Source organism: Giraffa tippelskirchi, chromosome 3, assembly GCF_054371585.1.
Source record: "Giraffa tippelskirchi isolate mGirTip1 chromosome 3, T2T-mGirTip1v1.2.pri, whole genome shotgun sequence".
In the NCBI taxonomy this organism is placed as follows: domain Eukaryota; kingdom Metazoa; phylum Chordata; class Mammalia; order Artiodactyla; family Giraffidae; genus Giraffa; species Giraffa tippelskirchi.
In genome coordinates, this window is record NC_137277.1 from 118,489,095 (window position 1) to 118,506,334 (window position 17,240).

At 38.8% G+C, this 17,240-nt stretch overlaps 1 long non-coding RNA gene across 1 annotated transcript in view; it reads right to left on the bottom strand.

Annotated features, from left to right (window-relative positions):
• Positions 1-5,286: 5,286 nt before the first annotated feature.
• The window catches only part of LOC145540490 (uncharacterized), a 39,475-nt gene continuing 27,521 nt past the window's right edge, over positions 5,287-17,240 (bottom strand). Inside the window, exons 3-5 of the long non-coding RNA XR_014078361.1 lie at positions 12,235-12,387; positions 8,094-8,257; positions 5,287-5,666 (exon numbers count right to left, since the gene is read on the bottom strand). This is a non-coding gene — a long non-coding RNA (uncharacterized LOC145540490). The remainder of the gene's footprint in view (positions 5,667-8,093; positions 8,258-12,234; positions 12,388-17,240) is intronic.

The window sequence follows — 17,240 nt, forward strand, 5'->3', positions numbered from 1 at the left end:
TACTCTTCCCTCTCTGTGCCTTTGAAAGCAGAGGAATTGCAATCCTTTCCCAGGGACCTCAGGCTCTGTGTGTTTAAGGGCTGCTTTGGGGTTCTTTTAACCCTGTCCACACTCTTATAAATAATCCCATTGTTAAACTCCTTTCCATTAAATAAGCCCTTTCATATGCCAATCTGTTTCTTACTGGGATTTGGACAGATAAAACAGGTGAATTTTTTGTCTTTTATCTGTATTTTTTTTAATTATAAACACATATATTTGTAGTGAAAAGGCAATGGAATTTCAGGTTTTATATTATTATGTTACATTTATTCCTTTTCTTAAGAAAAATGAGAAATTTGTGAAAAGAACATTTTTCTTGAAAATATTAATAACATTACACAAGCTGATGAAATGGTTATTTTTGGTTTGGCTTTAATGGTTAATCCCAAGTGGAAACATTTCAGGGAGGTGGAGGTAGGGAATGAAGGCTAGATGATTTAGGTTTTGCTTTGTTAGAACATGGATCACAGTGAAATCTGAACTTGTTTCTTTCCTCCCATGTTTTTGTTCAGAGCTAAGGCCTGTGCTGATGAGTTAAGAGGTTATCTTACTGACAGTCAAAGCTAGAGGTGAACAAGATTATCACGGATATAGACAAGATTGAACACATTATATAATTCTTAAAAAAAAAAAAAAGGCAGCCCCTGCAGGATGTTTGTTCTCCAAAGCTTATTGCCATATATATTCATCTGTTTCATCTTGCTGCTTATATAAGGTAGTGCTTAAAAACTCCCCATTGTCACATAATAATATATGCAAACACAGTCTCTTTATCTAGATTTCAAGCATTTTTCTAGAAAAATAAAAGTTGTGGCTATGTTCAAAGTTGGATAAAGTAGGAAATACTTGTCTAATTCAAAAACTTAGCTTGGATTTCAATACCTAGAGATACTCTCCCCCCCACACACCATGTATTATGATGAGAGAAGTAATTAAGTTGCTATATTTAGAAAGAATTAGTTTGCTGTTTAGACACATCATTTACTTTTTACTCAACTACTCCCTGAGAGGGCAGACAGACAGAGCTTCTTGTGTGTACCTTTGCATCTGTGATGTGCATGCAAAACAAACACCCAGGCTCTTTGGGGACCAGCCAGTTAGAAAGTGAAATAATGAAAATATCTTATCAGGAGGGCCATATCAGTTTCTGACAAGTTCATCTCTGTGGTTACCCCTTCAGCTGAGGTATTAAAGAAGAAAATATGTGGCCATATAACTTTTACAATTTGTTTTCACTTTTATTTTGGGAGGGCTGCACTGGATCTTCCTTGTGGTGCACAGCCTTCTCTAGTTGTCACCTGAAGGCTTAGTTGTCCCAGGGCATGTGGGATCCTAGTTCCCCAACCAGGGATCAAACCTGTGTCCCCTGCATTGGAAGGCAGATTTTAACCTGGATCACCAAGGAGTCTCTATTATATGGGCATATATCTTATACAAGATTCATAACATTATGCTTCTCCCATCCCAAGGATAGTTGGAAATGAGGTGTCTCCCCTCTATCCATCACTATTTAGGGTTAGAAGAGATAATAGGGATCATGCTGTCCAATCCTCTCCTTATTATGGATGAAGAAAATGAGACTCGGGTTAAGAAAATTCTCCGCTTACACAGCTACTTACTACCAGTGTGCTTGTCTCTCTAACCAGTTCACTCCAGCACATCAAGCTGCCATTATTGCTATAATTTAACTTGGTTTAACACGTTCTTATATTCTATTATGCATCCTTTTCAGTTTTATTCAACACACATTCACTGAGAATTTAATATGAGCCCAGTCCTGTGCTTGGTGCTGGAGACTTTATGGCAGACATTGGAAACTTCGGCTGAATGGCAACCAAGATTATTAAGAAGGCAAACATAAAAAAATGAATTAGTACTTCTTAAATCAGATTAGTAAGAAGGGTGTATTGAGGACTGCAAATGCATAAGTTTTTTGATAAGAATGAGTCCAATATTGAGTGGCATTCACTAGTCAGTTACACTCTGAAACACCTAAGTGTTGTGAAAAGGAATATAATTGTTGTAAGTAAATATTGATGGCTTGGCAAAATGTTCACATCAGTGAAACTTGAAGCCATAGTTATTGGTAGATTACCCAGGAAGTTTGATAGAGTGAAAGAAGGGAGGAAATAAGAAGTGTGGAATTCTGAGAAACATCAACATTTAAGATGTAGTGTCAGAAAGAAATGCCTCAAATGATGCCAAGAAGCCACAGCCAGGAGAAGGGAGTTAGAAATTCAACTGCAAATGATAGATCCTAAATCACAATCAGAAAGGGGTGTTAAAAAAAAAACTTTTTTTTTTTTTTGGTGTGGACCATTTTAAAAGTCTTCATTGAATTTGTTACAATATTGCTTATGGTTTTTATTTTAGTTTTTTGGCCCTGAGGCATGTTGGATCTTAGCTCCCCGACCAGGGATCCAACCCACATCCCTTGCATTGGAAGGCAAAGTCCTAACCACTGGACCACCAGGGAAGTCCCAGAAAAGGGTTTTTGTTTGATTAGTTTGCTTTCTCTAACCAAGTGGAATAAATAACATTGTTAAATAATGCAAGAGATGAAATCATTGAAGAACTTACTAGTGTACATTAGTTTCAGCATTTATAAAGATATTGTTTATACAGGTTCAATAAAGTTGTAAAAGTGGAACTGTAGCTACAATGAGATAAGGATCTAAGAGGAGGTGAGAAGGTAGGGGAAGGTATTCATCTCTTTTTTTAAAGAAATTAAACCAGAATTAAATGTGGTTGAAGCAAGGTATTGTCTGTGAGAGGAAAGAGGTCTGGGGACAAGTCCTAGATTTAGAGACTAAAATATATTTCTTTTCTGTTCTTTGCCCCCCTAAACATCCCTAGTAAGATAGTGACTAAGGAGATACAGATTTCCTCTAAATAACATATGGACAAATAGATTTGGGGGGAGTGTGTGCAGGTAGAATGGAGATGGGAAAAGTAGTTCTTAACTCAGTCTGTCATGTCACAGCACCATCAGTACAGGTACACTAGGCTTGGTGATTTTATCAGTCAACATTGCAGCTACTACAGATGAGAGTATTACCAAATCTCACCGTGATGATTAGCCCTGACACCTCAGTCCTGACAGATTCCCTCAGATATGCTGTTGTGAAATGACTCAGAGCTGAAGAGAGATTTACCAACAGAAAACTGCCAAATGACACTGAGGGATTGAGGTTAAAAAATAAATTACAATTCCTTCACCTGAGTCACTCATCTTAGACAGATTCCTGCCACATGAAATGGTCACTCTGAACCGCCTCAAGACAAAATAGAAGTTTGAGAGTTTCCCCTGTATTTCTCTAGGTTCTGTAAGGTACCCCCCTTCCAGAAGAAAAAGTCCCAGTATTTCCATAAGAACGGTTGGGCCCCTTCTAGTCACATATATAGAGGTGAAATTAAAGCATGTATCATCTTTAATCAAAATTAGCTGCATGCTCAGGAACAGTAAACTTTTCAACACACTGAAGATATTATCAGCATGGACACATTCCATACAAAGGTGGGTTGCCAGACTGTTTAAAATTAGCTCACATTATTCTTCAGTGATGTGTCAGATGAAATGAAGTAAAATAGATTGATGTTGCTATCTGGTCACCAGGATGCAGCAAGCTGCACCACAACAGAATCAGGCAGTGATGTTAAAATAGCAACAGTCTGGCATGCTCGAATATTCAATGTGTGGTGTCATTGGAAAAGCAGTGTCTCTAGCAACCATGGATACTACTTGCCACATTCTATGGTTCCTTGCCCAGTAACAACTTCCACTCTTCAAAATCTAAGAATTCCTGGAACTCTGGAGCTTCAGCTGAGATGTTGAAGATCTTACTTCTAATCCAGTTGCAGCAAAGAGAAAGAATGTGTCAGAACTTTCTTGTGTGATCAGTTTTTCAGGGTTGAATGAGTACTATTTCAATCCATAACACCTAGAAAAAATGACAAGAATGAGTCAGATTTTTCTTGAGATCTTTGGAAATTTCTTCCTGCCTCCCATCATCTCAGAGCCTCTCCAAACTTCTGGCCATCCAAGTCCCAACATAAGCCAGCATGACGAGGGAGACATGGGCGAGAGGGCAATGATCGAAGGTCTCTCCCAGAGGCCAAGGACCACTCTGATTTTCTATGAAGTCACTCCTGGCATCAAAGTTTGACCTATTCAGTGAAGAGACATAAATGGAGGAATAAAAGATAGCTGCTCATCCTTCAGCCTCACCCTATATGTGAGCCCCCACAAAACAGACTTCTCACTTGAATCCTAGCATCGAGAGAGACTGGCAGATTTGAAGCTTGCCAAATTATCAGGGATCAGAATAAACCCCACGTCTAAAAACCAACAAAGTTAAATTTAGGGTTAAGGAGAATATTAATGTGATTCTTCATTACTTACTAAATATGTTATTCTGGCTGGCTAGTAGTGTAAAATGAAGAACTAAAGAGTCTCTTGATGAAAGTGAAAGAGGAGAGTGAAAAACTTGGCTTAAAGCTCAACGTTCAGAAAACAAAGATAATGGCATCCAGTCCAATCACTTCATGACAAATAGACAGAGAAACAGTGGAAACAGTGACAGACTTTATACTTTTTGGGGCTCCAAAATCACTGCAGATGGTGACTGCAGCCATGAAATAAAAAGACGTTTACTCCTTGGAAGAAAAGTTATGACCAATCTAGACAGCATATTAAAAAGCAGAGACATTACTTTTCCAACAAAGGTCCATCTAGTCAAGGCTATGGTTTTTCCAGTAGTCATGTATGGATGTGAGAGTTGGACTATAAAGAAAGCTGAGCACCGAAGAATTGATGCCTTCGAACTGTGGTGTTGGAGAAGACTCTTGAGAGTCCCTTGGACTGCAAGGAGATCCAACCAGTCCATCCTAAAGGAGATCAGTCCTGGGTGTTCATTGGAAGGACTGATGTTGAAGCTGAAACTCCAATACTTGGCCACCTGATGTGAAGAGCTGACTCATTTGAAAAGACCCTGAAGCTGGGAAAGATTGAAGGCGAGAGGAGGAGATGACAGAGGATGAGATGGTTGGATGCATCACCAACTCATTGGAGATGAGTTTGAGTAAACTCCAAGAATTGGTGATGGACAGGGAGGCCTGACGTGCTGCAGTCCACGGCGTTGCAAACAGTCGGACACGACTGAGCGACTGAACTGGATGAACTAATAGTGTAAAGGAAAGTGGAGTCTGGCCGCTCGCTACTCAAAAACCATTCAAGAGGCCAGGTTGGTGGAAAGTTTGCTTTATTTTGGATGCTGGCAACTGGTAGGGGGTAAGTGTATGTCCAAAGACTGACTCTCCCCCACCCCCTGACAATCAGGGGGCAAGAGCTTTTATAGACAGAGGAGGGGACTACATGCAGAAACCTCACAGTCAGCTCTGAGAGTCATCTTGAAGTCGGTCTGAGCAGCATCACCTTGATTGTTTTAAGTACAGTTAATCTCCAGTGCCAGTGTCAGCCTGTTTCCATTTCTTGAGGCTAGTTCTCAGAGGCACTTATGTCCTGGCTACAGTCTTGTCATCATGTAGTTAACTTCTCCACCTGGTGGGGTTTCAGTGACTATAAGACAGATCATAGGATATGGCTCAAAATATTCTCTACAGCCCTTGAAAAGAAAGAAAGAAAGAAAGTGAAGTAAAATAGCTCAGTCGTGTCTGACTCTTTGCGACCCCATGGACTGTAGCCTACCAGGCTCCTCCATCCATGGGATTTTCCAGGCAAGACTACTGGAGTGGGTTACCATTTCCTTCTCCAGGAGATCTTCCCGACTCAGGGTTTGAACCTGGGTCTCCCACATTGTAGGCAGATGCTTTACCATCTGAGCCACCAGGGAAGTCTCATATAGCCCTTGAAAAGGAACTAAAGGTCCTTGACTCTGCTTAATGACTAAACTACTATTATTTGGTCTCCTTTGACTGTTTTCCTTTGTTTCTGCATGTTCTCACTTTTCTGATTAAACTTATAATTGGGCTAAAATTATTTCACAGACAAAAGGCAAGCTGAGGACATGAGGGACAAGGACATGCTCTATTTCAATAGAATTATAGAGGATGCTTTGGAGCCCTGCCCTGATCCAGTGTACTGAATCACACACCTCTCCCCCACTGCTATGAGTTGGGGTTATTAACAATTTACCATCCATCCCCACGGGCAGCCAGTGACTGAGTTAGGAACATTAAACACCAGTCCCCTCATGTCAAATTAGGAACAACTCCATGGTGCTTTCTGTGCTTCAGCATTTCCTGTGAAATCAGCAACAGGAGACCATGTTTTGCTGAGCTTTTTGGCCCTGCAGTGTCCTACTTCTTTCACTTACCTTCTTTGAGACTACTCCCTCAATAAATCACTGTATCAAGAGTCTCTGCCTCAGGCTCTACTGCTAAAACTCCCAACCTAAAACAAGTACCTATTCCATAGGATGAGTTAAAAATAAACAAGAAGACATACGGAAATCATGTGCGTTAGATAGATGTTGCATATTATTAATAGTAAACAGGAAGATAAGCATCACAGGAAGCAAGTTTCAGAGTGAACTTTGTACAAGGTCAAAAAATTTTTGCAATAGATGTTGGCCAATGTGCCAGGAGGTAAAGCTGCATTTGAAGCAAGAGTATTTTCTTCTGGGAGAGGGTCACTTAAATCCCCAAGGGGTGCAAGAACCGACAACAGGCTGCAAGGCCATAAAGCTATAAGAATTGGACTGGCTAAAGATGGGGACCACAACAGGGAGGACCTGCTTACTACTGACAGAAGTATTTATTCTTTAGAAACCATAGCTAACATGCCATGACAGTCTTGAGAGATACTGATTACATAATAATATATATCATATGGTAAATAAATTCTGATTTTGAAATTTGCATTAGGAAGATTATAAATATATATGGTTGCATTACTCGAAATTTCCTAAATTTATTTTAGTCAATACATAGTTTCTAATACAATAGATAATTATATTTTCTAAAACAGGAAACAATTTTTTCACTCTTTTTTGTTAGAGATTGTACATGGTAAATATACATCAACCAGCAGTAATTATAAATCCTACAGTGAAAATAACTGTACTTTAGACACAGGCTTTTCATAGTTAAGTGCTGTAGACATGATATCTTACTAATTTTGTGTCCAAAGAAATTAAGCTTGAGGCTGTGGAAAAGAGCTATACCTTTTTAAAGTTTTATTTGAAAATGATCCTAAGTTGAAAAATCTCCTGGGTTCATCAATGTGATTCATAATGTAATAGTTATAATTCTAGGTCCTAAAATCTCTGATCATAAGTCTGTTCTTACAGAGATAGAACTTTCTTTTATAGCTTTTTTTTAATCATAGTTGAATTCACTAGCTGGCTTTTTGATAAGCCAAAAAAATAAATAAGAATTAATTAATGTAGATTTCAATTGGGACACTTTTCTATTTTAGTGGCAACCCCAGATTTTTAAGAAGTTTCATAGTATTTGATTATGTGATTATCCCATATCTTATTTAACCTATACTCAAAAGCTAAGCATTTGGATCTTTTTCTCTAATTTTTATCAAAAAATACAATAGTCAATAATTTTTTATATGTTTTTATAAATAGCAGTTTTCTGTAGGGTTGTTTCCTAGAAAATACATCTTAGGTCAAATAATATGAATATTGTTAATTTTAATAGTTTTTAACACAATTTCAAGTGTCTTTTTAATGTTCTATTTTCTTGTTCATTTCTACAAAGAGTTTATGAGACCACCTATTTCCTTCTACCCTCCACAACTCTGAATATCAATTACAATAATCTTCAGAAAAGTACTCTAACCATTCCTCTCATCCCTCTCCAGGTGTTGCTGTCCCTCCCTTTAAGAGGGGAGGCTAGTTCTCTCCCTTTGAATCTCCACTGATTTTGACTCATTTTTACCAACAGAATGCAGCAGGGAGTGATATGCTCATTCCAGGCAAAGCCCCTGATGACCACGCCTCCCACTTTTGTTCAGGAAAGGCAGCTATGATACTGTAAATAAAAATAAGCTCAAGATTGGTAAATAAATACTATGTTACCGTGTGGAGAAAGAGAAAACCACATGAAGGAGCATGATGAGCCAGATGTAGAAGTGAAGCCTTCTAAGACCTTCCAATCCAGCCCAGCTGCCAGCTGAATCAGCAGCATTGGGGAGCCCAATCAGTGCCAAGTGGAGTGAATTAACTGATCCCTGTTCAAATTTCTGAAATACAAAGACAAGTAAAAATAAGTAGTTGTTGTTTTAGGCCATCACATTTTGAGACAATTGCTGTGCAGAAATATACATATATATATATATATATATATAAATTATCATTTAACATTTACCAATATGATTGTCGCAAAGAGTTGGACACGACTGAAATGACTTAGCAGCAATACAATTGTCAAAAGGAATCCTTTATATTAATTGTACTAGCATTAGATATCAGTGAGGTTAAATATCTTCTCACATCCATTGGTTATTTATATTTCCACTTTTGTACTCTGCCAATCTCAATGTTTCGTCTGTTTTGTGCTCTGCCAAATTTTATATTATATTGTCCATTTTGTTCTTATGGAGAAAAATAAATCTCTAAATTTGTATATTAAGAATTAAATTCTCTGTCACTAGTTTTTCAAAAGAAAAAATCAGATATTTTCCTCAGTAGGCACATGTAGTGTATGTGTTGTGTATGTGTTTATAGGAATATTTTGCATACATTTTTATCCTGTAATTCCTTTATGATTTCACATTTGGAAATGTGACATATGATGAAACTTTTAAAATATTCAACAAGTTTTATTCTATCCATAGTTTTATTTTTTAAGTTTACATTGTGCTGTGCTGTGCTGTGCTAAGTCACTTCGGTCATGTCTGACTCTTTGCGATCCTTTGAACTGTAACCCGCCAGGCTCCTCTGTCCATGGGATTGTCTAGGCAAGAATACTGGAGTGGATTGCCATGCCCTCCTCCAGGTGATCTTTCCAACATAGGGATTGAACCTGCTTCTCTTTCACCTCCTGCACTGGCAGGCAGGTTCTTTATCACTAGAGCCACCTGGGAAGCCCCAAGTTTATATTATGTGATATGAAAAGTTAACCAAATATCTCAATGATATCTAATTAAACTCATACTTTCTCCATAATTTAGTGTAGTGATAGACTTTATTTTTGGGGGCTCCAAAATCGTTGCAGATGGTGACTGCAGCCATGAAATTAAAAGACGCTTGTTCCTTGGAAGAAAAGCTATTACCAACCTAGACAGCATATTAAAAAGCAGAGACATTACTTTGCCGACAAAGGTCCGTCAAGTCAAGGCTATGGTTTTTCCAGTAGTCATGTATGGATGTGAGAGCTGGACTATAAAGAAAGCTGAGCACCAAAGACTTGATGCTTTTGAACTGTGGTGTTGGAGAAGACTCTTGAGAGTCCCTTGGACTGCAAGGAGATCCAACCAGTCCATCCTAAAGGAGATCAGTCCTGGGTATTCATTGGAAGGACTGATGTTGAAGCTGAAACTCCAATACTTTGGCCACCTGATGCGAAGAGCTGACTCATTTGAAAAGACCCTGATGCTGGGAAAGATTGAAGGCAGGAGGAGAAAGGACGACAGAGGATGAGATGGTTAGATGGCATCATCAATTCAATGGACATGAGTTTGAGTAAATTCTGGGAGTTGGTGATGGACAGGGAGGCCTGGCGTGGTGCAGTCCTTGGGGTTACAAAGAGTCGGACATGATTGAGCAAGTGAACTGAACTGAAATTTTATACAGTGCTGGGCCCATAACTTCTTTCTTGGTAGAAAGTCCTAAATAAATGAGTGAAAAGAAAGAAAATGTGATTTAAAAAAATCCTATAGATAGTTTCTGGAAATCAAGGTAGTAAATGAATGAAAGCCTTAAAAGTCAAGTGAGAGATCATGGATGTAATCTATTCTTACAGGTCAAACCACCTGAGGGCTTTTCAGAGAGGTTTTATAGACATTTAGGTTATTTTATGAGACACTGGATGTAAGTAAGCAAAGTGGGACTTTTTATGCACAACTATTGAAAAAATTTTAATGAAACAGACTAAAACAGCAGTGTTCCTAAAAAAGTTTTCAGGTGATGGGAAATTTAAGAAGACAGAGAATCCCAAAATGAAAACTCAAAGTGAGCCTCAACTAAGGGGACCGGCATCCAGGTCACTGATGTGACAAGACCTCCAAATTCCATCCATTTGGGATGACAGTGCAACATGACTCCCAGACACATCCAAGAAGAGAAATCTTCAAATTCCTCTAGGTGTCATCAACTCCTCTAAACAGAAAATTGATTTCCACTATTTAGCTGCATTTAGAAATCACAGGACCAAAGCTAGCAAATAAGTTGAGAAAAATGACAATATGTTGCTAGGGAGAACTCCTAAATCAGGTGGTGAATGTGAAGTCTCAGAATGAGATGAACAGAGAAAGTAATCAGGAAGTGCCAAAACAAATTAACCTTTTGGGGATCTTGTTACTAATGGAAAGTTGAAGCCTCCAGCGCTGTGTACACTTGTCAGGTCAGACAGGTGCCCTTTCATAAGTCATCATCAACAACAGCCTGGGAGGAATTCTTTGACTCAGACACTCTGAGCTGAGCAATATTCTTGAGAAATAGGCAGGCCGTGTGCCCTGATTATCATTTTCTCTTCCTCTCTATAAAAAATAATTTAAAATACCCGCTTTCTACTTTTCACGACAACTCTGCCTCAGAGCAGGTAAAACAAGTGAGCCCAATTCCCCTAAAGCCAGCCGACCAAGTAGAACTTCAAAATGTAGCTGAACATTGATGTTCTCTTCTCTCTCTAATGAGCAGATTTTCCCAATAGTCAGTTGGCAATTATTCAATGGCCCCCAGGACTGTCTAAGCATAGCCCAAACCCTGATCTCATTTCATCAGAAACACATGAAAAAATGATAGCAACTAGCAAAAATATTCAATGAAAGCAATCCTTAATGTATATTGCATTGGAGTATCAGAATAAAAAATGTTTCATACTATTCAATCCATCATTTATAAACCCAGCACCATATACTTTCTGTAATTTGCACACTTCAATACCACTGTCTTCATAGAAAAAGCCTAACTACAGTGATTTCAGTTAAAAAACCAGATTTAGAGTTGAATTCTAAAGGATTCTAAGGAATTGTCACCTAATAATTTGTTCATTAATTCATGTAACTGTTATGAAGAAAGTGTTGCACCCATAAATAAACCTCATTGGTGCAACCAGGGTGCTTATTCTAAAGTGCAAATCATACCCACCCACAGATTGTCTACAGCATGATGAACACATTTGTAGACAACAAACATATGGAAAAAGGGAAAGGGAAGGGGTTGGAATCAACTGGGAAATTGGGATTGACGTATATACACTAGTGATTCTATGTATAAAATAGATAACTAACGAGAACCTACTATATAGCTCAGGAACTCTATTCAGTGCTCTCAGTTCAGTTCAGTCAGTTCAGTCGCTCAGTCGTGTCCGACTCTCTGCGACCCCATGAATTGCAGCACGCCAGGCCTCTCTGTCCATCACCAACTCCCGGAGTCTACCCAAACCCATGTTCATCGAGTCGGTGATGCCATCCAACCATCTCATCCTCTGTCGTCCCCTTCTCCTCCCGCCCCCAATCCTACCCAGCATTAGGGTCTTTTCCAATGAGTCAACCCTTCGCATGAGGTGGCCAAAGTATTGGAGCTTCAGCTTCAACATCAGACCTTCCAATGAACACCCAGGATTGATCTCTTTTAGGATGGATTGATTGGATCTCCTTGCAGTCCAAGAAACTCTCAAGAGTCTTCTCCAACACCACAGTTCAAAAGCATCAATTCTGCGGCGCTCAGCTTTCTTCACCGTCCAACTCTCACATCCATACATGACCACTGGAAAAACCATAGTCTTGACTAGACGGACTTTTGTTGGCAAAGTAATGTCTCTGCTTTTAAACATGCTATCTAGGTTGGCCATAACCTTCCTTCCAAGTAGTAAGTGTCTTTTAATTTCATGGCTGCAGTCACCATCAGCAGTGATTCTGGAGCCCAAAAAAGTAAAGTCTGACACTGTTTCCACTGTTTCCCCATTTATTTCCCATGGAGTGATGGGACCAGATGCCATGATCTTAGTTTTCTGAACGTTGAGCTTTAAGCCAACTTTTTCACTCTCCTCCTTCACCTTCATCAAGAGGCTCTTTAGTTCTTCTTCACTTTCTGCCATAAGGGTGGTGTCATCCGCATATCTGAGGTTATTGATATTTCTCCCAGCAATCTTGATTCCAGCTTGTGTTTCTTCCAGCCCAGCGTTTCTCATTCAGTGCTCTGTAGTGACCTAAATGGGAAGGAAATCCAAAAAGAAGGGGATCTATGTATATGTTCAGCTAATTCACTTTGCTGTTACAGCAGAAACTAACACAACATTGTAAAGCAACCAGTAATTAAAAAAAAAAAAAAACAAAACTCTTAATATAGTTCACAATTTGCTGCCAAAAGTGGTTGTGTGAAAATCTGTTCGAATTGTAGAATCTGAGGCTCCACCCCAGAGCCCCTGAATCAGAGACTTCATTTCTTCCCAGCTTCCAAGGTATGCTGAAAATACCAGTCTGATGACGATACTGCAAGCAACTCCAGTCTATAAAGCCTTATGTGTGACAAATTTGGATTCCTCCTCCCACCTCATCTGTGTCATGGTCCCCCTTTCCTAAGTATACTACAAATCCCAGCCACACTAACTTACTCAAAGTTCATGCAAACCAAGGGCTGCCAAAATTTTATTTCTTTAAAAGCTCTGTATGAGCTACTCTTCCAATCCATCCCTTCTCATTTTCAAATAGCTCTCCTCTTCCAGGTCTCCAGCTAGAAGTCACATCTTTCAAGAAACTTTCCTTGGCATCCCAAATTGGATAAGTCCCCCTCCCTTAAACTCGAATAACCATCCTCTTCTTACCTCTATTGGAAAAGCACCCCTATCTCTCTGTGTCGGCTCATTTACCTCTTTATATTTGCCATTAGTCTTTGGGTGCTTTTGCACTTTTAGTCTTGTTTATATCTTTACCATCAGGACTTGATAAAGTTCCTGGCCATAGGTGTGTATGATCAGTCATGTCCACTCTTTGCAATCCCATGGACAATAGCCCACAAGGCTCCTTTGTCCATGGGATTTTCCAGGCAAGAATACTGAAGTGGGTGGCCATTTCCTTCTCCCGGGAATTTTCCTGACCCAGGGATCGAACCCATGTCTCCTGTGTCTCTTGCATTGGCAGACAGATTCTTTACCTGCTGAGCCATTGGGGAAGCCATACAGAAGTGGCTAAATGTCTGATTGTTGAATAAATGCTTAAAAGATCTATCATGCATCTTCTCTAGGGCTATTTGTGTATTAAGCATTTTTAAATTTTAGAAGATAAAATAATTATTTCTCTAAGGGAATTCAAAATATTGAGCAACAGAGACAAATACACACAGGGAGGGAGGGATTCAGGAGGACCCATTCTAAGGAAAATCTCAGGCATGCCTGTTATCTGGTGGTATTCATTTTGATGAATTGCTACTCCCAGTCCCTGGTGTAGGGAGGCATTTCATGGGATAAAACCACAACTACTTTAGAATATGCTGTATTTTATTTTCTGTACCAAACAGCAGGTTTTAAACTCACAGACTTATTTTCTTCTCCTGCTTTATGGCTGCTTGACCGAGGACTGCCTTAAACCTGGCAGTTTGCATTGGATAGAAAAGTCTCAGCAAGGGGGATATTGCAACAGTAACGTATTTTTTCAGGCAATAATATAAATGCATTGAGTTCACAATTGCAGAGGTATTTAGATATATGTGTGCGTTTGTCTTATTTCTTATGGAGAAGGTTAATGTAGTGTGTCTTATCTTTTTCAGACCATATGAACCTATTATATTCTTGTGTATCTTTATTGAATCATTTATCTAGATTTCAGCAGCAACTTGGGTACCTCACATAGCGCCACAAAAATATATATCAAAATAATAAGAAAGTAGTTTCCTTTATTGTTTAGAAACTGGAAAAAAAAAAAAGAAGCTGTGCCTAGGGTAGAAAGAGAGCCATCTCTTTTGAGATTTGATTTGGATTTGTGAGCCTCTTTATCTGGTATAAGTTTCTTTCGGAGTGACAGTGGTATTTTAACAACATAAAGCCAAAAAGGCTTGGATAAGTATGAGAGAACAGAAAAATAAATGCACAAACTTCAAATAAAATTATTTCTCCGTGTGAATTATGACTGATGCTCATCTGTTATTTTAATCTCCTTTTTTTTTTTCCTTTGCCACAAACTATGGCCCAACCAAATTTAGAAAGATACTCTTCCTATTAAGTCCATATAAAAGCATTGATCTATTGTGATAATAGTTTCTGATTTACTGTTCTTGGCAAATCTACTTTCCTTCTAATCCTAATTTTCTTCCCTTATTAAACCTTCATGTCTTATAGTCTCTAATGAAGTATTGAAGGTAGTTTCATGTATTTTCTAATATTCCTACAGAATTCTTCATTGCCTCCTGGATCAACTTTTAAATTTTTCTATAAAAAATATGGAGTTGAGGATGCAGTTTTCAGCATTAATAACAACTTCTGGACCATTACTATTTACTGAGTTTTTATAATGTTCTAGAAATTGGTTTAGGTTCTCTATGTTTATTTACTCTGACATAGTTCACAGAAATACTGATATTTTCATTTGAGAAAACTGAGGCTTAGTTACTAAGTGATTTGGCTAATTTAAAAACTAAAACTAGCAGAACTTGATTTGAACTCGAGATTCCCAGTGTCAAGCCTTGTTCATACTACTGCATTATTTTGATTAAATATTCAAGTGTACAAGGAGACCCTTGATGTAAACTATGCATTTCACATACCACATCAAATGTATTTCCCATGAAGAAATAATGTGAGCTTATATTTTACATTCAGAGAAAATATTGTTTAAAAACAAAACTTTGTCTAATTGCAGAAAGAGAAAAATTACCAACAATTTTTCCCTAAGACCCATAAAACAGCAGGTGATACAGAGGTGTTCCATTTAGGGTAAATCTCATTAGCTCTATAATTTGTTCAATAACACAATAAAAAGAAAATTCCAAGTCATTAAAGCCTTCTCAATCTTCACTGCTATAAGCGCCCGATGAAATAAGTACATGATTCATCCTGCTTGTAAAGCAATTTTTAAATTCAAAGCTACAGTTAATTTAACATCATACAAGGTCAGGGGCAATAATTGTTGTGTCCTTACTTTGAGGAAAAAAGAGAAATGGACCGTATATGAATCAGTAGTGGCTGAAGCACAAAGCATGAAGATATACCCCATGGGAAGAAAGCAAAACCTCTTTGTCAAGGTCTGTGGCCAATTATCACCATATAAGGTGTCATGGATCTTGATGGAGATTTACACTATACATTCCAAAGCGAAATGACAAGTCATTTCCCTTTATTTTGACAGGTCCGTAGAAAGCACTTTAACATAATGCGGGGAAGACACTATATCTACCTTCAAAATATGACTTAGGTCAAGGGACCATCTTCCTAGGGGAAGTTTCCACATCTACCAAATAATCCCTGAGAACACTCTCAGCTACATTTTATTATGAGGCATGAAAGCATATCCTTAAGCTTACAGTTGCTACTGAGATGGATTTTTTCATGGTAAGATATACTTAACAAGAATAAAATATGAAAAAAAGTCTTTAAATCATTTAGAGATAATTTGAAGGTAGAATCAACTACATAGCACATTACTGGGTGACATGACTGTTTTCGTGGCTTCCCAAGTGGCTCAGTGGTAAAGAACTCACCTGCCAATGCAGGAGATACAGGAGACGCCAGTTCAATCCCTGGGTGGGGAAGATACCCTGGAGAAGGAAATGGCAACCCACTCCAGTATTCTTTCCTGGGAAATCCCATGGACAGAGGAGTCTGGCAAGCTAAGGTCCATGGGGTTGCAAAGAATCAGATATGACTGAGCACACACCCACACACACCACATGATTGTTTTCCACAATGACTTCTTTTTCTTAAATTTATTACATATGCACATTGACTTAAGCACAATGCACAAAGTCAGTGTACTGAAATGAGGTAACAAGTGTACTTTTTAAAATGAATATTCAATGCATTCTGAAGTCACTGGCGCAATAACTTCCTTGATCATGCTACTGACATCTCAATATTCCTCATGTCTAGATCCCACTTACAGGTCCCAAACCAGGAAATTCTACTAGGTTGAGTTCCAGAGGCTGACTTTGCATGGGTAAGATACTAATTTGAAGAAGTGAATTAAAAATAAATAATTTTTTAAAAAAGAAATGAAAATAGAGTTAACAAAGGGATTAAGCCATGCATCAAAGAAAGGAACCAGAGTTTACTACCAATGAAAGTTAGAAAGTTAGTCACACAGTCATGTCTGACTCTTTGTAATCCCATGGACTGTAGACCGCCAGGCTCCTCTGTCCATGATATTCTCCAGGCAAGAGTACTGGAGTGGGTTGCCACTTCCTTCTCCAGGGGATCTTCCCGACCCAGGGATTGAACCCGGGTCTCCTGCATTGCAGGCAGATCTTTTACCAACTGAGCTACTAGGGAAGCCCTTATTACCAATGGAGAAGCATCAGATGCCAGGTCTATATGGTAAAGGTAAATCCTTCCGTCCTTAAACAAACCATTAATTTTGGTTCTATTGTGTTCCAGGTGTTGTTCTGTTAGTTATTATGTGAAAGTGAAAGTATTAATCTCTCAGTCATGTCCGATTCTTTGAGACCCCATGGACTATAACCTGCCAGGCTCCTCTGTCCACAGGATTTCCCAGGCAAGAATACTGGAGTGGGTTGCCGTTCCCTTCTCCAGGGGATCTTCCGCACCCAGGGATCAAATCCGCCTCTCCTGTGGCTCCTGTATTTTAGGCAGATTCTTTACCATCTGATCCACCAGGGAAGCCAGTGGTAAATAAAGTAGATGTGACACCTGCCTGCACGGAACTTAAAAGTCTAGTAGACATGGTCAAGAAAATAAGCAAAATGGAACATCAGTTCCAAGAGATCAGTCTACTGCATGAAATCCATGAAAAGGCAAACACAGTCAGTAGGAGCCAGAGATGTCAACAGGACATCAGGAAATGCAGCATTGCAGGGTGTCAGGAAGCTCAGCATTGAAAGGGATGTGCTGATACA